The sequence below is a fragment of the Thamnophis sirtalis genome, unplaced genomic scaffold (genome assembly GCF_051295495.1).
Source record: "Thamnophis sirtalis isolate CommonGarterSnake01/CBP01778 unplaced genomic scaffold, rThaSir2_p1.2 scaffold_1, whole genome shotgun sequence".
Lineage (NCBI taxonomy): Eukaryota > Metazoa > Chordata > Lepidosauria > Squamata > Natricidae > Thamnophis > Thamnophis sirtalis.
In genome coordinates this window covers 135494539-135517139 of record NW_028261381.1, presented here as the reverse complement: position 1 = coordinate 135517139, position 22601 = coordinate 135494539, and the positions used below count along the sequence as shown (strand labels likewise).

General features: G+C 38.2%; 1 long non-coding RNA gene across 1 annotated transcript; it reads left to right on the top strand.

Annotated features, from left to right (window-relative positions):
- The first annotated feature begins 1309 nt into the window (after positions 1 to 1309).
- Positions 1310 to 2895, top strand: LOC148049742 (uncharacterized). Its single transcript, XR_015698280.1, has 2 exons — positions 1310 to 1847; positions 2286 to 2895. It is a non-coding gene; the product is annotated as an uncharacterized LOC148049742 (long non-coding RNA).
- The last annotated feature ends 19706 nt before the right edge of the window (positions 2896 to 22601 follow it).

The following is a 22601-nucleotide window of genomic DNA, read 5'->3' as shown; positions in this document are numbered from 1 at the left end:
AAAATTCCCTTCTACTATCGTAAATGAGTTATTGGTAAGCCATTTGATTTTATAGCTGGAGGTTTTGCTTCATCGGTACAAATAAACAAAATCATAATCCATTAACAGGGAGTATCTCTTCAATCTGCACTATGATATCTTCTCAAATGCAGTTTTCTGGTGATGGGATCATTTTATTGCTGTTTAAAAGGCTGAAATAGAGGAAAACCTGGCTATTCCTCATCAACACTCCAAAGTAAAGGAGCTTCTTATCCATTATATTTATTGCGTTATGGGGGCTGTGAGTGTTACACGTTTCTGGTGGGAAATACAGCCACTGGGATGCATTTCTTATTTATCTCTGCTACTTTTAAAAATGCCTATCCCCAAGCTTGGACAATCAGGAGAAAATGTTACTGTGCAGAAGGAAATTTTGCTTAGTTTATCTCACAGGCAGATTCCTATAGGAGTTTTATAGGGATAAGTTCTGTCCAAAGACATTCTAGAGAATCGTTTTCACTCGATGTTCTTTGACTTTGCTGTAGCAATCTATAATAAAGATGCATGTAAACTCCAGATGCTCATTATATTTAGTAAACACACATTTCATATAAACCAGAGCTATGTCAAGCGACAGCACCCGAGCTGAAGCTAGCCTAGACTGTCAAGACAAATACTCTCAGCAGCCGTGGTGTGAATCCAAAAACGAAGCAGCGTCCGCGCCAAAGAAGCGAAGCTTTTGCATGATCAATTAATTTAAGGGAAGGGATTACATCGCCTCGCGGAGGGTTACCCGTTTTTTTCAAGCAGTGGACCAACCCATAAAGCATCCGATTGCCGAGGCGTCTTCTCTGGGTATTTTGTGAACGGCTTTCTGATTGGTCGGCGGGACTCTGCAATGGTTGGCACAGATGAGTCGGCCTCCTGGATTGGTGGCCTTGCACCTGCAATGCGTCAAGGAACGATGCTGGCATGAATGTGCTGGAGAGAGTTTTGTATGAATGGCTGAATCCGAAGAGAGACGGGAAGGAGGCGAGAGGGAATTAGGGAGGCTGCAGGCCTTGGGGAACGGTGGGTGACGGGGCGGGTTAGCCCAAAAAGTGCAAAGGTGACTGCAGAGCTTTTCTGCGGCTGCATGGACAGGCACGGGGAAGACCTCCCTTCCCCTGGGCGTTTGCAGCAAGGGAGTCCGGGGCTGGGCTGCCTCCCCGGCAGGGAGAGGAAGGGAAGGGAAAGGCAGGGCGTTCATTCCTTCCCTTCCAAGGGGAAAAGCGCTTGTGCCTGACAACCAGCAGCAACGCCTTCTTGCCTCGCTGCCGAGGCGAGCAGCCCCCTCGCTTGAGAGTTGGGACGGCGATTGCAGACGAAGGGCAGACCCATCCCCATCTGCTTGGCCAACCGTGGGTCGCCACGTGTTTTTCCCGCGGAGAAAAACGCGGCTTCGCCTTGGGGGAATGATCCGTTTCTCTCCCGCGCTCGGCATCTGCACAACGCCAACCGAGAAACGCCTCAGCTTGGAAAGGCTCGGTTGGCCGGACGAGGCGTAACCGCGCCCGGAACTCTTCGGCCTTTTTGGCCGAGGGAGGCTGGTTGGGTGTCGCTCAGCCTCCAAGCTGGAGCCGGCTGGGAATAAGACCGGACAGAACAAGTTTTGAACAGAGACCAGGAACTATTCTTTACTGTTCTTTTCGTTGTGCAACCTAATTTTTAAAAAAGGGAGTCCTGCTTGTCTGATTGCATACACAAACACACAAAGAATCTCAGGTTGGGGGTAAGGGCGGGTCAGCAATCAGCCTGTGAATGTAAGACTTTCACTGGAGTTTCGTGACTGAATATGTAAGACACAACACATGCAGAAGTGTCTTCATGTAAGTCCTCCTGAATCAGATTGTGAATGTTGGATTTATACCTTAAAATGTTCCGTGTACATATGCATAACTTGAATATAAATCAGACTCAACCGATTGATTTCCTTATTTTCAGTATTTACGATTTAGTCTTGTCACTTGGAAAATAGACAGCCGGTTCCTAAGTTGCTTCTCTGCAGTCCTTCCCCCCACCATCCCAAATTTACTTAGTAATGTCACCTAGTGCAGTAGTATCATTTTATCAATATATGGTTTAAAAAGTTTAAATGAAAAATAATCATGGTATCAGATTATTTTACTGGTACAAATGACATTAGAACCATAGATGCTTTTCTGTATTGTCTTTTTTTTCCCCAAGTGAAATATTGATGAGATATACAGGAGATTCCTGAAGGACTAAAGTACCTGTTGAGAATGTAATTGGTTGCTGTTTTTCAGAGAAGCAACTGCAGTGGAAAATGGGTCTCTGGCATCTTTAACATTGGGTACCATGGAGATTTCCAAAAGATGTTCCCATCTCTGCCTAATAGCCTCTTCCAACAGAATATTAAAGACGAAGGAACGATACTCTCCAGTCACTTACAAAACGGGAATGATGATAATAGCAGAAACTTTTACATTGGAAAAAAAACTATAGAAGTGGAACTTGCAACAAAATTTTGCAATGAAGATGTTCAGCTATGGCTTATTTCACATACATGCCTGCTACATAATTTGCAAGTTGAGATTTAATCATTGTATATTCAAAAACATATGCCTCCAGAAAAACATGGAAGTATCCAACTTGATTAATGTTTGTCATATACTTGTATACTAAAGTTGTCACAACTTAGAATCTTCAGATTACCTTGAATTTGTTCTACAGGGGAAAGGATTATAATTCATTGAATAATCAAACAAAATTCATGGTATACAACTGTACAAGTATATTATAAGATGGTACCATCACTGAAATTTATTAGATATATGTAGCTCTGCCATTTTATTGAGCCTGTTTGGTATTACCAAAACAGAAAATATAACAATAATATGATATACATTTATAATTCTTACGTTGTCAGATTGTCATTAGGATTATTACTGAAACTTTCCCCCTATTTATATTTTTTTCAGAAAGATGACTCAAGTTTGAGTTTTTTTGGCATGGATGTTTTACGTATTTGAAAATCAATGTTTGAATACAATATTGTTGTATATTCTGTTGTATATCGGAAGGCTACAGTTCTTCAAATATAATTGATATCCAGCATTTTAATTTTCACAGTAAGAAACATTTTTGTAATAAAAGAAGAGCTTCAAGCATAATGTTATAAAGCCAGTAGGGATGACATATTATTTTGATGAACAATATAAGTGGGTTGGGGAAGTTTTCCATTTCAAAATGCTGAAGTAAGAGCGAAGTCTCATGAGTTCAACTGGCAATTGTTTTTGAAAATTTGATATCACTGAATTATATTGGCAATATATCCCAAAGAACTGAACAAATTTGAAAAAAATGTTTTCTTGCTGGAGGGGATATTAAGCACTAGCCAATTTATTTTAAAATATTTCACCTAGAACATAAAGCAGTTTTTCTGATATTAGCAGATTAAAATTCTGGAGAAGATCTTTTTCCTGCCAAAACAAAGTTTATGCTTTTCAAAAACAAGTCGCATCTTTCCACTCATGTAACAAAGTTTTAAAAAGAAAAAGTAAAATCACAAATCTTACTGATGACCAAAAATGGAAAAAAGGTAAAATTGTTTAACAACAACAATAAAATGCAAAAATAAAAGTGAAAAAGTAAAATCATCCAATAGAATCTTCATAGCAAATTTGCATCTTATTTTGGGAGGGTCTGAATAAATATAATACTTTATTGTCTCATAATAGCTATTAATTTACATAGATCCGAGGTGGCGCAGTGGTTAATTTACATAGAGCCGAGGTGGCGCAGTGGTTAAATGCAGCACTGCTACTTCAGTTGACTGCAGTTCTGCAGTTCAGCTGTTCAAATCTCACCGGCTCAGGGTTGACTCAGCCTTCCATCCTTCCGAGGTGGGTAAAATGAGGACCCAGATTGTTGTTGGGGGCAATATGCTGACTCTGTAAACCGCTTAGAGAGGGCTGAAAGCCCTATGAAGCGGTATATAAGCCTAACTGCTATTGCTATCTACCAAGATGATTGCAGTAATATCAATCATTATTGCTGTAATTGTCATTTTTGATATATTTAAGTTTTAACTGAATTATCATAGATTATTGTTTTAAAATTACATTGCCTTTTAACTCTAATCCCCATTTTCCCCCATCTAAACATGTCTCATCAGTGGTGGGATTCACCCAGTTCGCACCACTTCAGGAGAACTGTTTGTTAACTTTCTGAGCAGTTTGGTGAACTGGTTGTTTGAAGAAATCATTAGGGCAGAGAACCGGTTGTTAAATTATTTGAATTCTACCACTGTGTCTCGTGCATGCCCTTTTATTTGCTAGGGCCAGTGTATGCTGCTTAAATCTTTGCTTAAATCTTACTTTTTAGCTTCTGATATATGGTAGCAAAAAGGCTTGCCTGATATACTAAAACTACATTATGCATCTGATGAAGTGGATACTTTAAAGAATAAATCCTTACTCTTTACAGTAGCTGTTTCAGCAGCAACATACTAATATAGCTCTTTCTCTGGAAACTACAAGGTTAAGAGCCTCTGACAGCATAAAAATACAGAGTTGTTCTTTGCAAAGCAAGACAAATGGCAAATGTTCACTTGGTTTTTCTCACAAGCAGTAGTTGCTAAAATTAATCTGCAATAATAAACTTAGTGCTTCAGAAACTTGAGGTTTCTGGCTTCTTGTTGCCCTTCAAAGTCAGAGTTATGAATCAGGCTTATTTATGTATAAATTCCAAGCTCTTTAGAAACCAAACTAGAAATCCCACTTGGATGATCTATTAAGTATGTTATTTTTCTCCAGTTTGCTTGCTGCTATTGTTAGAAAAAATCAAGTGAAAGCACATTTGCAATGGATACAGCTTGTTTATAATAAGCCAGGAGTCATTGTATCCATATTTCATCCCATATTTCATTATCGGAAAATATTGCATTTTTTATTGAATAAAACAATTAAACTAGTTATGAAACTAAGATCAAATAAGCTTCAAATGTAAATGTAAAAAAGCAAGCCCTTCTGAAATGCCATGCAGTGAGTACAAAAATAATTTTCTGAGTCTGCACTCGGTGAACTTTGGAAGGAGATTCTAGATTCTATGCTCCAGAAATTTTTGGCACTTTTCTTCTTCCCTCTAGTTGCATTGCAACCATCTTGGAAGTATATACTACAATATGGGAGAAATACTTTTGGTCTGTTTTTCCCACTAGCAACATTTGTTTACTAGTGACCTTTATCAGAACCCAGCATTTGCTATGGTGATAGAAAGAACTGCCAACATAATAAAATACTGTTTTGTCCGTGCTTTGCTACTGAGTAGTAGCTTGCACTGCAAAACAATTAGGATATGGATGTTTAAATCATAGCCTGGGAAGGAACCAACACTGCATTGTTCAGATGAAGTAAAATTGAGGTTGGCAATCTATCCCAGTGACACTAAACTAATGAAGGGCAGGTTTTCAAGCATGTAATCCTTTCTTAATATGCAATTTACTCAAAAAGTTACTCAGAAACATCAGGACTCGACCTGAGAAGCATAAACTAACCCTTTAGGTAGTTTAAGACTTGTTTGCCACTTTCTTAAGAGTTTCCTATTCTACTATGTAGAATGTTGCTGGATATATGTCTACACCAGTGTTTTCAACCTTGGCAACTTTAAGTTGTGTGTACTTCAACTCCCAGAATGCTGGCTGCAGAATTTTGGGAATTGAAGTCCACACATCTTTAAAGTTGCCATGGTTGAAAAATACTGGTCTAATTCAAATTACTTGACTTGAATAACATAGTACTGTGATGGTGAACCTATGACATGCGTGTCGGAAGTGGCACACAGAGCCATCTTTCTGGGCACGCCTGCCATTGTCTGCTGTTCTTCCACATTCTGGCGAACACATGCATGCCGGCCAGCTGGTCTTCGCACACACAGGAGTGCTGGAAACCAGAAGAGCAGCTTTCTGACACGCATGCATGTGCCAGGAACCTGAGCTTCTGGGTCTTCACATGTGCATGTGTGCCATGGAAGACCAGATGACCAGTGTGCAAGTGTGTGCTCAGCTTCCTGTTGTATCCATGCGTCCTGGGGAACTGCTCTTCCATTTTCCAGTGCTCCCGCATGTGCACGCACAGGAGCTGCTTTTCCGGTTTCCAGCGCTCCTACACATACATGCTGGGAAGCTGCTCTTCCGATTTCCGGTGCTCCCATGGTGGTGGCCTTTCAGCTCCAGCGGTCCTTGGAGGAAGCTAGTTATCTTGACCCATTCCAGTCTGGCTTCAGGCCTGGCTACAGCACAGAAACCGCTTTGGTCGCATTGACCGATGACCTCTGGAGAGCCAGGGATGGAGGCCACGTCTCCATCCTGGTTCTCCTTGACCTCTCAGCGGCTTTCGATACCATCGACCATGGTATCCTTCTGCGACGACTGCGGGAGGTGGGGGTGGGAGGCACTGTTTACGGTGGTTCTCACCTCTCGGACAGGTCGCAGTCGGTGTTAGTCGGAGGGCAGAGATTGACCCGTAGGCCCCTAACATATGGGGTGCTGCAGGGTTCGGTCCTGTCCCCCCTACTTTTTAACATCTACATGAAACCGCTGGGCGAGATCATTCGGCGGCACGGGATAAAATACCACCAGTATGCGGACGATACTCAGCTGTATCTGTCCGCCCCGTGCCAACTCAATGAAGCGGTGGACGTGATGAACCAGGGCCTTGAAGCTGTTAGGGACTGGATGAGGGCTAACAAGCTTGTGCTCAACCCAGATAAGACCGAGTGGCTGTTGTGTTTCCCTCCCACTAATTCAGCAATATTCCATCTCTCAGGCTGGGGGGCCAAATACTACCCCCCTCAGATAGGGTCCGCAACTTGGGAGTCCTCCTGGATCCACAGCTGACTTTTGAACACCATTTGTCAGCTGTGACCAGGGGGGCATTTGCCCAGGTTCGCCTGGTGCACCAGTTGCGCCCCTACCTGAACCGGGAGGCTCTCACAACAGTCACTCGTGCCCTTGTGACCTCTAGGCTGGAGTACTGCAATGTGCTCTACATGGGGCTGCCCTTGAAGAGTATTCGGCGACTTCAGCTAGTCCAGAATGCGGCCGCGCGAGCGATTGTGGGTGCACCTCGTTTCACCAACATAATACCTATCCTCCGCGAGCTGCACTGGCTACCTGTCGATCTCCGGGTACGCTTCAAGGTGCTACTTGTCACCCACAAAGCCCTTCATGGTAGTGGATCTGGGTACTTGAGAGACCACCTACTGCCAATTACCTCCACTCGACCAATTAGATCCCATAGATTAGGCCTCCTCCGAGTTTCATCTGCCGGTCAATGTCGACTGGCAACCACGCGGAGGAGAGCCTTCTCGGTGGCAGCTCCGACCCTATGGAACGATCTCCCCGTGGAGATTCGTACCCTCACCACCCTCCAGACCTTCCGCACAGCCCTCAAAACCTGGCTATCCCATCAGGCCTGGGGTTAAAGACCGTAACCCACCCGAATTGTATGAATATTGTGCTTTTAATGATGTACTGTTCTTATGTGTTAATCTGTTTGTTTTCCCCTCCTGTCGAATTGTAAGCCGCCCTGAGTCCCCCCAGGGAAAAGTGCGGCATATAAATAAACTACTCCAACTCCAACTCCAACTCCATGCACACACATGCATGTCTGTTTCAGCAGTTGGTGCCGAAAAGGTTCACCAACACTGACATAGTATATATTGTATATGCAGGAAGATTCTGGCAGATTTGAATTTATATTTGTCACTTTGTCTTTGACAAGTAGATTGATATGTCAACCATCCTGTATCAGCTGTTTGTATAAACAATGGTTGGTAAAAATAAAATAAGTTTACATGACATTGGATAGAATTTCTTGTAAGATTGGACTGAGATAGCCTTTTAAAGTACATATAGGAATAACTTCTAGTATATTGATTCTTAGAGATAGGTTTACAACCAAAAGTCCTCTTTAATTGAAACAACAGCTTTGTAATTGGTGGAGCTGTCCATAGAGTAATGCTAGATTTTCAAGGCCTCAGTAGGCTCATGCAATGGCAGAAGCCATTCTCGTTTGCTTCTCAAAAATGAAAGGCTACACTATTTTCTTCTCCTGCTCTTCTGATGTTAGGGTGGAAAGTATCATTACAATGAACATTATGAGCGCATTTTGAGTCTAAAGCACAGTATAACTCATTTCTGTTCCTTAATCCTTAGCTCCCCTTCACAGTTCAAGGTTAGCAGGAAAGATGGAGAGCACCATACTTCTCATGGAAAGTAGAATTAAGAACTCTGCCTCAATTTCTGTCTCCATTCATACTGATTATGAAGATGGAGATAATTTATCCCCCCCCCCAATCAAGGCATGGAAACATAATTACAAAAAATGTCCAATAAAAATGCTTCACAATTTATTAATCGGAACAACAGAAAATATATTTACAAAAAACACAAACCACTAAAGCCATGCATTTTAATAGCTCTCTGTAATGTAGCCAAATGCTGTACATCCATATAAAACATTACTCTAATAACTGCCAAGCTGAATAAGGTGAATTTTTAAAAAAGCTGTACTAACTTACTAATCAAATAGTGAGAAGACAAGAAATGCTTGAACAAAACAACAGCACAAGCAATAATACCTAAAAGAGTATCTGCAGGGGAGGGCCCAAAAAGTTGAGGTGGCTATTGATCAACGTGTTTGTCCTTTCCTCAGGAGGTATGTTTGCCCTACTGCAGTTGTCTTTCTGGAGCTATTCTGCAGGTTTGTTATTAATCAATTCACTAATATAGTCCCATTGGAATTACTAATTATTATTGGGATAATGTTTCATTTTATATTAACGATAATGTTTTTTAATGGTTTTACTATCTCAGTTAATTTGGTTGTACAGTATGGTGAATGTTTCATCTCTGTAAGCTATCCATTATGAAAAGATTATGTTGGTCTAAAAATCTAATCAATCAATATTTGATGGTCCAATATATCAAAAGTGTCATAAAGTCTAAAACAACAGCAGTAATAGAAAGTGTTGAGATTTGGTTTCCAGAATATTCAGGATTAGAAATAGTGCTGTCTCAATTGAATGGCCTGTCACAGACCTGATTGATATAGATTAGAAGGTCACAGGAAGATAAATGAGGAATCAGTTTTATAAGAGTAATTGTCTGAACGACTTCAGATTTTTTTAGAAAAAGGAATCATGGACATATGCCAGTATCTTGAACATTAAGAGGGATCCGGAGACGTTTTCTTCCACAAAGGCTGAAGAAAAACATGCTTAAAACAATCTGGAAATCTGCCAGTACATAATGAACAATTCATCAGGTAGGTAATACAAGTCAGGACAAGAGATTAACAGATTAGGATAAAATGGTGAAAGGGTCAGTCCCCCATCAATACAAGTAGGAGTGGAAAAAATACTAAGACCACATATTGAAATTATTAAAAATATATATATGCAGCTGGTAAAGAATGGATATAAATAACACATAAAGGATAGTATGGTAATAAAAATTCATATAGCCATACTGAAAACTATTCAAGAATTAAATGTGAAATAGATACAGGAGGCAAATAAATAGATGTCTCAAAACCAAGTAATAGTGACCAATGCCAAAGAAATATCACCAATGAGCAAACAAGCAATAAACAAGCATTCTGTATCAACCATTTCATAGCTGGGTGCATAGCTGAGTAATGAATACTTGGAGTTTAAAAAAACAACAACGAAGAACTGTATCTCTGGCAGAGATCAATATGCCTCAGTAAAGTCACCTTGCTTCAAGCTTAAACCGCAGAAGACTTAATTAATATAACTATAGTAGCATCTTACTTTCTCATCCTTTTGGTATCCTCTCTGCTGTAAATAATTATCTTTAACTAATGCAGCAAAACAAAAAAGAAATGCAAACATTGAGAAAGCAAAATTGAAGAGATTCTGACTGATTGTAAACTTTAAATAGTGCAGCCTTTTATGGGGGCTTTTTTGAGGGGAAGGGAGGTTAACTTAATGTTTCTAATAATATGCTCCCCAACTCTACATCTTCCCAACTTAACTTCCCATGATAGTAATGAAGCGAACATTTCCACCCAAAGTCTCCTTATCCTAGTCATTGGATTGGTCAAAAAGGATCTAGATAGGACTTCCGGGGAGTGGCCTGTCGCCGGTCGGCAGCTTAACAGAGCTGCCCCCAGAATTCAGGATCGTTATCTACTCAATATCAAGAAGATAACTCTTTTTTTCAGACAAGAAAAAAGCAGTGAGGAATCTCAGCTGGTAAGAATCTTCTTTGAAGTTCACAGTTTGTTTCTTTGTGAGCTGTGGACGGAGGGGGAGAATCAACCCAAAGCTGAGTCATTCAACTCCGACCTGAACTTCGCAGCTGTTATTCACAGCACGAGACAGGATCCCCTCCCCCTCAGGACAATCTTTAGAAAAGAGACTATTAAAAGTCAATACGAGCAAAGACCAACTTGTGAACTTTAAAATCTTTTCTCTATCTGAAATACCAGCTTCAATGTTATAAAAACCTCTTTTGCTTAATTGTCTTCAAAATGGCGTTTACAGCTTCTGCATCTGTTATCTCCGGCTTCCTGCTACAGAGGTAAAGAAATAATCTCTTATAATTTAATTAGAGCTATTCCCTTAAAGCTTTCAAGACTCTTTGTTGACTCAGACACATTCCAAACATTCTAAACGGACTTTCTCTTTTGAAATCCTCCGTAAAACCCCTTGGAAGAAAAAAAAAAAAGAAGGGAAAAAAAGGGGGGGAGGAATTTCTTTTTCTCCACATAGCACAGTGGATTAGTAATTTAGAATAAATAATTAAAACCAAAATATAATGGCATCCAAATCAACCTCTGTTAAATTACCTCCGAAAACGTCTCCCATACCTGGCACAAAGTTGCAGCCCCCACCATCTATGCCCCCTAGTGGAGATGTACTAACAAAAGAATTTTTTCTGGAAATGTTCAAAGAATCCAGAGAACAGAACTTTGAAATGTTTAAAGAATTCAGAGAACAGAATCTAGAAATGATTAAAGATTTCAAAGATGAAATAAGGAATGAGATGGAAGTTCTATATGACAAATTCGATACCAGGGTCACTAAAATGAATGATAATATGATGGGAATTGTAAATGTGATAACAGAATATATTTCTGGAATGGAAGATAATTTAGAAACTCTCAATGAAGCTAAAACTAACCTGATATCCAAAACTGAAGTGGTGGAACAAAAAATTGATAATGCTGAAAAACAAATTATTATGATACAGTACAAGCAGATGGAGCTTGCATTAAGAGTGAGGGGGCTGCGTGAAGAAAAGCAGGAGAACTTAAAGCAAATGTTTTCTGAAGCTTTTGACCGTCTGGTGGGAAAACCGGGATCCAATTTTGATTGGCAGATTGACAGGATTTTTCGTGTTAACTCATGGGCGGCAAAACAAAGGCAACTTCCCCGAGACGTGGTAATATACTTTGTTACAAGAGAATCTAGAAATATGATACTACAAGAGTCCTACAATACTAAGCTTCAAATTGGTGGACAGGACCTGATTGTTCTGAAAGAAATACCGCCTCAGATGCTAAGAGCCAGAAGAGATTATGCTTTTCTGGTGGAAGAGCTCAGAAGGCGCCAGATACAGTACAGATGGGATGCCCCATTCGGTATTATAGTTACAATGGACAAACAAAGATATCGTCTCAGCTCTGTATGGAAAGCTCGTGATTTCTATCATAAGATTCTGAAGATGGGATATCCTGAACCTTCGGGATATGGTGAAAAACCACGAGACGAACAAGATAAACAGCAAACCACACAACCACCAGATAAAATGTATCATCTCCCTCTTCCGGAAGGGCAAGGAGTCAAGGAAAAAAGATCCAACCGCAAGACCACCAGACAAACGGATAAACAAGCTACTATGCAACAATCTCAACAATCATTGGCCACTGACCAAGGAGCTACTGCAACAAGCTCAGAAGCTGTGGGAGGAGCTAAACCAAAGGTGAGACAGGCCTTGCGGGAGGCTCTAAAAAAGCTTCAGGCAACCAAAAATGACAACTAAGATTTTGACATGGAATGTTAACGGATTGAACTCTCCACAGAAAAGAAAGAAAATATTTCATTATCTTAAACAGTTTAAGAATGACATAATTTGCTTGCAAGAAACTCATATCAAATCAACCGATCAAAAATATTTGTTTAACCCCAAACTGGGCCAACATTTTGCGACCTCAGCCATGGAAAAGAAAAATGGCATAGTAGTATATTTAAGAAAAGACATTAAAGCTGAGCTAATTGAAGCAGATCCCTTTGGAAGATATATTGCATTAGATTTAATCTTAGAAGGGAAAAAGACGTTACTTTTGGGAATTTATGCTCCTAATCAACAACAAGATGGATTTTATAGAAATCTCCATGCTAAATTAGTACAGTGGGATTTTGAGTCTTGTATATTAATGGGTGACTGGAATGGCGTGATCGACACCAAAAGAGATAAGAAGACAGCTCGCCCGAACACCAAATTTCGAGCTAAGTTACCCAAACCCTTTTTTGACATGCTGGACGACTTTGAATTGCGAGACGCTTGGCGCGAGAGGCACGCAGAAGAATATGACTTTACCTTTTTTTCCAATAGACATCAATCTCTTTCAAGGATTGATTTTATACTAATTACAAATGATTTACTTTGTAGGGTGAAGAAGACAAAGATTATGGCGAGAGTTCTTTCAGACCATAATCCAGTCTGGATGGAATTGGGAAGGGTAGCCCAGGCAAGAAGGTCCTGGAGGTTGAATGAAAACTTATTTAGATATGAAAAGTATGTTAATGATTGTAAAAAATTGCTATCGGAATATTTTGTCTTCAATATGAACAAGGGTACATCTTTGGAATATGTATGGGATGCAAGCAAAGCGTATATGAGAGGAGTATTAATGAATATAAATAAAATACATAGATACAAACAAGGGCAAAAACGAAAAGAATTGGAAGAGGAAATTAAAGGGAAAGAGTCAGAATTAACATTGAATCCAGGAGATACAAAGATTAGGGAAACAATTGCTATATTAAAATCTCAGTTTGATATGCTGATCTCTGACCAGGTAGCTACTAGTTTATTATATGCTAAACATAATACTTTCTGCAATGCAAATAAACCCGGTAGGTGGTTGGCTTATCAGATTAGAAAAAAAAGGAAAGCTCGAAATGTAACCAAATTGTGTCACAGAGGGAAGGAAGTGTTTCAACAGGAAGAGATTCAAAAGGTATTTCGGGAATTTTTTACAGAGTTGTATAAAGGGGATAAAATTAAGGACGGAGATATAGACAAATACCTAGATAAAGAGAAAATCCCCCTACTCAGAGAAGAACATAGGCATAAGCTGAACCAACCTATAACCTCTGGGGAAATTTTGCAGGCAATTAAACAATTAAAGTTAGGGAAAGCACCAGGCACAGATGGTTTAACAGCTGTTTATTATAAATATCTACAGTTAGAAATGGTAGAACCCCTCAGAGAACTATTCAATAAAATTCAATCGGGAGGGAAAGTGCCTCCCTCGTGGAAGACTGCGTTCATATCGTTGATACCCAAAGAAGATCAAGACCTCACCCAACCAAAAAATTACAGACCTATTTCATTACTTAATGTAGATTATAAAATTTTTACTAAAATATTAGCAAATAGGCTAATGGGGGTAACTCAGCAACTGATACATACCGATCAAACTGGTTTTATACAGGGCAGACAGATGAAGGATAACGTTAGATTAATTATCAACGCTTTAGAATACCTGGGAAAGAACAATCAAATCCCGGCCGCATTCATATTTTTGGATGCGGAGAAAGCCTTTGATCGAGTTAATTGGCAATTCCTGCTGAAGACATTGCAAAAAATGCAGATAGGAGATGGCTTTTTACGGTCAATTGGTGCAATATATCAGCAGCAAACAGCCCAGATCATTGTCAATGGAAGTCTGACAGACTCCTTTCAAATTGAAAAAGGTACAAGACAGGGCTGTCCTCTGTCCCCATTATTGTTTATTATAACTTTGGAAATACTGTTGAATAAGATACGGGGCCTGAGCGGTCTAAAAGGAATCAAAATTAGACAGCAAGAATATAAAATTCGTGCATTTGCGGATGATCTGGTTATAATATTGGAACAACCGCAGGAATCTAGTAGGGTATTATTGAATACGATCAATCAATATGGTCAAGTCTCGGGATTTAAAATAAATCTAGGAAAAACCAAAATAATAGCTATAAATATGACTATCAAACAGAAGGAAGAACTGGGGGCGACGCTAAGATGTGAGGTAGTTAAAAAAGTTAAATATCTTGGAGTTAATATCTCAATCTCAAATGGGAAATTATACAAGCATAATTATGAATCACTTTGGCATAGTACACAGTTGGAGTTGAAAAGGTGGGAAAAACTGCATTTGTCCTTGCTGGGTAGAATAGCGGCAGTAAAAATGAACATTTTACCAAAATTTTTATTTCTTTTTCAAATGTTACCAATACTTAAAAGAGATGCGAATCTTTTAGAATGGCAGAAGGGTATCAACAAATTTGTGTGGGCAGGAAAGAAGCCGAGGGTAAAGATGAAAATAATGCAAGATGCACGTGAAAGAGGAGGATTGAAATTACCTAACTTAAAATTATACTATGACGCAGTGGCATTATCTGCAATTAGTGATTGGATTCATCTAACTAATGACAGAATTTTGAATATCGAGGGATATGATTTGTTATATGGTTGGCATGCTTACCTGTTATTTAACAAAAAAACGGATAAGAAATTTAAAAATCACATCTTAAGAAATGCTTTATTGCGGGTTTGGAAAAAATATCAACATAAACTAAATGATAAAGTGCCCATGTGGGCAATTCCTAGACATGCAATTGAAAATATGAATGTAGAACAAAAACACGATAGAACCACCTATAGACAACTTCTTATCTCAGAAAGAGGGGTGATGCAACTAAAATCTTTAGAGGTACTTAAAGAAGAGAAGGTAGTTCAAACGTGGTTTCAGTATGGTCAACTACAAGCTAGGTGGAAAACAGATCAAAAAACTGGCTTTGTAAAAGTTGAGGATAATTTGTTTAAACAAATAAAAGATCAAAGCTCAATGCATATAAAGAGGATATATAATGTATTAGTACAGATGGATTCTGAAACGGAACTGATTAAGGATTGTATGATAAAATGGGCTCAGAATGTCGAGGAACCAATAATGCTTGAAACATGGGAAAGAATCTGGGTAAGGAATGTGAAATTTACACAAGCACAAAACTTGAGAGAAAATTTTTATAAGATGTTTTATAGATGGCACCTAGATCCTAAAAAGCTTGCCTCTATGTATCCAAATGTTCAACCTAAATGTTGGAGATGTGGTTCTTGTGATGCTACATATTTTCATATATGGTGGACATGTCGTAATGTTAAGGCATTTTGGATAAAAATATGGTGGATCCTGCAAAACATCTTTAAAAGAAGGATAAAATTTACCCCCCAGCTGTTTTTACTGGGTATATGCATTGATTTTACAGTAGCAGAGACTAATTTGATCCTGTATTTAATAACGGCAGCAAGACTCTTGGTGGCGCAGTATTGGAAGAAGAAAGATTTACCCACAATTCAAGAATGGACTTTGAAAGTTATGAACTTAGCCGAAATGGCCAAAATCTCAGCATATCTCAAAGAACATTCAAACGAGAGATACAAAAGAGACTGGAAAAAGTGGATTGATTACATAAAAAGTAAATATGGGACTAAAAAACTCCAGATAGCTTATGCTTAGTATCGGTAATAACTTAAATTGTTTAAAATTTGGGTAACAGTAAGAAGCTGAGTTCAATGTAGAGATATTTTAGACTGTGATTGTTCAAAAATTATACCAAGTATGGTCTTTGGGAAGTCGGGGGGAGGGAAGGGAGGTGGGGATTTAGGGGGAGGGGGGAGGGGGGAAATACAATATGTGTTAAATTCCATGATTGTATTTGTATACTGTGGCTTTTCAATGTTAGTGCGAAAATAGTACAAACCGAATATACTGGAAGGTAATAGATACCGAAGGAAAGAGTCGAGTGAAAGAAGAAGGAGGGTGGAGAGGGTGAGAGAGAGGAGGAGGAGAAGGGAGGGAGGGAATGGAGAGGGAGTGATAGGGTTAGAAAGAAGGGGAGGGGAAGTAGGCGTAGAGGGGTTTGTGAGAAGGAAGAATGAAAGTTGGAGGGGGTTGAAAGAGGGTGTATGGCAGGCCAAGGTGGTATACTGGGTTTGTATTGTAGAGGGCATTTTCTATATAAATGAGGGCCGTGTTTATTATTCAATGTTATATGCCCTGATCAAGCACAGTGAATATGTGATTGTATAGAATGAAAACATAATAAAATATACTTTAAAAAAAAAAAAAAAAAAAAAAAGGATCTAGATAGGAAACATTTGTCCTATAATAAAGTTTTTATAGTGTAAACCTAAGGGAGAAAAACCTTCTAATAGATATATGTTGACAAAATGCAGAAGCCACTAAGGTCAGTTATATGAAGCAACTTCTAGCCCCAAAGAAGGAAGTTTAACCAATAGAAAAGATGAATTGTTACATAAATAAATAGGGATGATAAATTGCAGATGAATATCCAAAGCCAAAATATTTGAATTTAATTGCAAATTTGGTAAAGAAATATAACTAACAGTAACAAAACAGCAACAATAATTGCATACATGATAAATAATATATGTATGAATATACCATTGATTATAGCTTTACGTGAATCATTTTAAAGGTAATTTCTATTTTATTTCATATGCATATATTTGAAATATATCCAGTTGGCCAATTTAACTGTTGATTCAGTTAAGATCTAAAGTATTAGAACTGTTTAATAAAATTGCTTGACATTTTTTTTACCGAGACTTTTAGAAAGCTTTTAGGAGCTTGCTGTGGATCCACAATAATATTCAAATGAAGACTTCCTCTGCATTACAAATTTATGCCAGAAAAATATGTACCGCAATTCATTTAAATAAACCAAATGTACAGTGGGGAAAAAATTAAAGTGTAATCAGTAACTCCCTAAATAATAAATACATCTTTGTAATTATTCATTTGTACTGTTAGATAGGAATTTGTTGAGCATAATAGCTAGTGCAAAATTGTATTTACAAAGGTAGACAGATTACAAAAAACAGTAATTTTACTGACTACCACTGATGATGTGCCTAGTTTATGTACCGTAATGAAACATTTGCAAGAAAACAATCATGTACCAAGGATCCTCCATTCCAACCCTGAGTTATACACATTTTTCTTTATTGGAAAGAACAGTAATTTTATTATATCAGTCCCACCAGGATTATATTTTTTTTTGCATTTAATGGAGGAACAAAGTTGGAAGTGACCTTGGAGGTTTTCTAGTCTAAACCCCTGTTCAGGTATGACCCTATACCATTTCATACTAATCTCTTCTTAAAAATTTCCATTGATGGAGTACCCACTTCTGAAGGCAAGCCATTCCACTTACTAATTTTTGTAACTGTCAGGAAAGTTCTCCTTATTTCTAAATTGGTTCTCATCTTGATTAGTTTCCATCAATTGCTTCTTGTTCTGCCTTCAGGTGCTTTGGATAATAGCCCCCCCCTTCTTTGTGGCAGACCCTTAGATATTGGAAGGCTGCTATCATGTGACCCCCCTAGTCTTTCTCTTCATTTTACTAGACATACCCAATTCCTGCAACTATTTATTGCTCGTCTCTGCACTCTTGCCAGAGTCACAACATCTTTTCTATATCATGGTGACCAAAATTGGATGAAATATTCCAAGTGTGGTCTTACTAAGGCATTATAAAGCGATACAAAAACTTCATGTGATCTTGATTCTATCCCTTTGTTAATGCAGCCTAGGATTACCTTGGCTTTTTTGGCAGCTGCATCACACTGTGACAAACAAACAGCTTTATTTTAATAAACATTAATTTAAATAATACTACAGTATGCACTGAGCATTAGTTAACCCCAAAGAAAAGAAAAAGATCTTAAGACAAGATTTTTTCCTTAAATGAAGATGGAGCTAACTGTGAATCTCTTTTTTATTCTTTCTCTCCCATAGATACAATATAGGTATAAATAAAAATATATTGAATTCCACACAGCCTCAGCCATATTACAAGAAAAATGTAGTCTTTTGTGATCACAATGCAAAGAATCAAAAGCCTGAGCAATCCTTAAATTACTTATCCATTGAAGAACTGAGGTGCAAATATATTCAAGCATTTTAGGCATGCTTATTAGGCAGGAAGGACTGTGAGGGCAGGCACACACAGTATGACTGCCTTTCAAAGAATTTGAAAGTAATCCTCTGGAGGGCTTAAATTTGAATCCAGCATAAAAGTTCCACACAGTCACAGCATTCCTAATTTGCTAGATGTTTTCAAGGATAGAAATGTTACTTCTTTCTGTCCTTTTCCTGTTTCTTTTTAAACATTCCTTTGAAATGAAAATTGGGTGTGACACTTCCAAAACTGTGGGTGTTTGGGCATATTTTGAGAAGAAGCAAGCTATTTATTAAACATGTATAAATATTCATGTCTTCCTTCCAGGAATCATGACTGTCTGCAGCCTCCTCTCCCTACCTCCAGAAATCTCCTTCAAGGGAGAATAGCTAGGAGCAACAGCAGTGTTTTTAAGAGAGGTGTAGAGGCTGGCTGGGGAATTCTGGGAGTAGAAATTCTCACATCTTAAAAGCAGTGGAGGTTGAAAAGCACTGTTATAAACAATGATCAAATGCCCATAGTTTTTACTAGTATTCACATGCTGTTGTGTGGAGAGGCTTGTCAATGATTGGAGGGACAAGTGTTATGAAATGTTTAATTCATGATAGTGGGTATAAGTCTCAAATATCCTTTTTGAAGAGGCCTGTTAACAGATGAGAAAATGCCAAAAGAAATGCAATAAAAATGAAAACTGTGATGAAAAGTTTTAAGTCTTCCTAAGCTAGGGGTGTCAAACTTGAAGCCTGCAGACCAGATGCGTCATGCGCTGGCCACCCCCACCCCCGGCTTAGCGAAGGGGGGAAAATCTGCAATACATCACGTGATGATGTGTTGTATGAGTTTGACATCCCTATCCTAAGCTGAAGAGATAATTACTGTATTTTTCTGACTATAAGACACACTTTTTTGTCTCCCAAAAGGGGGTGAAAATTTCTGTGTGTCTTGCAGAATATTGCTGAAGCCACGCCCACCAGCTGGCTATTTTTGGGCCTCTGCATGCCCTGTTTTCAGGCCTATTTTGGCCTTTTTCAACCCGTTTTTGACACTTTTTTGGCCCATTTTTTAAAAAAAAAATCAGGCTGAAAAAAGCCTCAAAAATAGGCCAAAAAAAGCTTCGAAAATGGTAGAAAAAACACTGGGAAAGGGTCAAAAAGACCCCAAAGAAGGGGTGAAAAAGGGGCTCACCGAGGCCAAACCCATTTTTTGTTGTTCTCCTAAATTTGGGTGCGTCTTATAGTCAGGTGCGTCTTATAATCCAAAAAAATACATTAAGAGATTATCTGGATGTCAAGAAGATTGACTCAGCTTTCCATCCTTCTGAGGTCTGTAAAATGAGGATCCAGATTGTTGGGGGCAATATACTGATATTGTAAACCACCCAGAGAGTGCTGTAAAACATTATGGGGTGGTATATAAATATAAGTGCTATTTGCTCATGAAATTTGCCCACAAAAGAATAGGAGGAAAAGGATTACATAAACTGAGCAGAACTAAGCAAGCAAGTTTCTTGTGTCTTATTATGGAGTGAGAAGAAATCATAAAACAGGTGTAAGCTGTTATTTTTTCCATTATACTATGGCTACTAAATACTGACCCCAATTCCCTATCTTTTGAAGTGTAAAACGTATCTCTGGATTTTGGTGTTACTGATCAGAGCAGAATAAGAGTTTTATTCTTATAGTTTGAGACAGAGTTTGTCATAAATTTGAATTATGCCAATATGCGTAAAATGCGTTTGAGATTATTACACTAAAACTGTATTTGGAAACAGCTGATAAGGAGATTTAGTCAAGTGTCATACAGCATTGCAGTTTAAAAAAATGAACTCAGCAATTTAGTGATTGCAGTAAATGCATGGGCTCCCTTCCAAACCTTGAGGACTGCATCAATTGCCAAGCTCAAAGGCAGGAAGTGCAGATGTATGAGTGCTCAAACACCCACAATGTTTGACACACACGTTATACACTTTTCTGAGAACCAGTTGATCTGGAAAGGGTCAGCAGCTGTTTTCTGATGGTAAACACATAATGCTAATCTGTGGGCTGGTGAGAAACTCCCAAAGCTCGTCTCTGCATTTTTGGGGGGCAATCATCCCCTTTGGAGGTTTATTGCCAAACTAACAGTTAAATCTTATGATGATGTTTGTGGATGTAGTGGAAGCCAGGATGGTTTGTGCAAGAATTAAAAAGTATAGAGAGATAAGGAGTGTGCAATTGATGTAAACTAGATCTAGTTACACTTGCTCTGTCCCTGGTATATGACTTTATTTCCTACAGTTTCTTTCTTTCTCTATGCATTGCATAACATCACTTAGTTTCTAAAGTAACAGCTTTATGCATATATAATAAGTAATATATAACTGAATATTTGAAAATCAATCTATTGAAAGTTTACAAAGGGAATGAAGGAAAAAAATAACTTAAAATCTGAAACAAAATTCAAATCTATTTTGGGGGGTAGGGAGATTAGATTTGCCATGAATTGCATGCCACATACTGCATTTGGGTAGAAAATAATCAAAGAAAAGCAAATTAAACTTTCGGAGTGAAGTAGAAGGCAATGTCAATGTCAGTGGAACAAAATAAGAATGGAATTTTGAAACAAAGTTGAAAAACTTTTACATTGAAGACAAAATCTGAAATATGCCAAAAAAGATTAGTATTTTTGCAAATGAAGTAATTTATGAAAACTAATACAGTAGTACTGGAACAGCCACCAAATTTTTAGACCCTGAGTTAATAGCTTCACTAGGCCCTCTTTACTTAATCATGTGTATTATTTCAAATGTGAAATACCCAATTAACATAATTCTATCCCTTTCCTTGCCAATCCGTGTTTTATAACCAAACCAAAACACCTACTTCCCATCAGCGATGAAAAAAATCCTAGGCATATTGTTTCTCATTTTAAAATCTCTTTAATTATGGCACCATTATTATTATCCCTAGTAGGAAAAAAAAGGGGGGGGGCGAATTGCTTCTGCTGCTCTGACCCTAAATACATTTACATTGTTTTGTGGAAAAGGATGAATGCTTTGTTGTAGAAAAGGATAATAGATTCATAAGCAAAATTAATAAAAAGAGCATCTGCTATTGGACATGTCTGGCTACTTGCAGACTCTACATTTTTTTTAATGAGAAAGGATGGAGTGGCAAAGCACACCTCTCTTCAGTCGATATGCACAGCCCAGTGGTTTACATCTTTCGTGGCCACTTTTCTGATCTGTATCAGAGCTTGGTTCCATAGTTCACACTTCATTGTGTAGCTTTCACACTACACTGTGTAAGTGCAGTCAAATTTACCACTACCATTACATCTAATATGCAGAGAATAGAGAAATTTGTATAATATGCACTGTGTTAGAAAACTCTGGCTCAGACACCTGATAATCTGAACATGTTGTTCACCAGTAAAAACAATTTTCAGGCTATCTCTTTAGGGAAAGTGAAGAAGCAGCTTAGGGTGGCAGATGTCAGAAGCAGAGCTCATTTAATCATGGTAATACCCATAATAAAATACACACAGGGAGTCTAAGTAGTTTGTACAAAAAAAGACGAAATTTCTAAAACATGAGTGTTGGAAGTAATTTTCCAGATTGTTTTCATGGAATGTCTGTTTTAGTGGAATATACTTCCTACATGAGAAAGGAGCAGCAGCAGACTCTGGGTTCTGTATTTGCATAATGTAACCTCCTTTTTTAAAATCTATCCATAGTTAAGGATGTCCACAGCTGCTTAATTTATGTCCAATAGACATATTAATGCACTGACTGAAAGTCAAATAGAAAAATCACTGGAAAGGCCTGACCTAAATCAGTTTTGTTGTTTTAAAATCTTCTGGGTAAGTATGTATTTCAGTTTTAAAAGGAAGGTGTTAATTCTTGCTGATAATTTTCCATTTTCTCAACACCTCAGAGTGATTTGTTATCACACTATGGTATACATTATTAACGCTTTAAAAGTAACACCTTCATGAGCATATTTTTATATAGAAACTCATTCTCTCAAAATATTCCAGCTGGATGCCATCTTCTAACCTGTTAAACTCTCCTTTTATAAAATGTAAATATAATGTACACTTTCGTTTGAGGTTGTTTAAAAATTCTGGAAATTTAATGTTACTTTCCCTTTAAAAGAAAAAGCCCAAAATTTATTCAACAATCTCCTTTTGATAAATCCGTGTCCTTTAACACACACACACACACACACAAAATTATAAATTATAGCAAAAGGATATTGTTAAAAGTTTTCTTGTACTCAAAGTTAGATTTTCTGCTTAAATATGTACTGATTTCCATTCACTTAAAAAAAAAAGATTCCATCCAATAATCTGAAAAC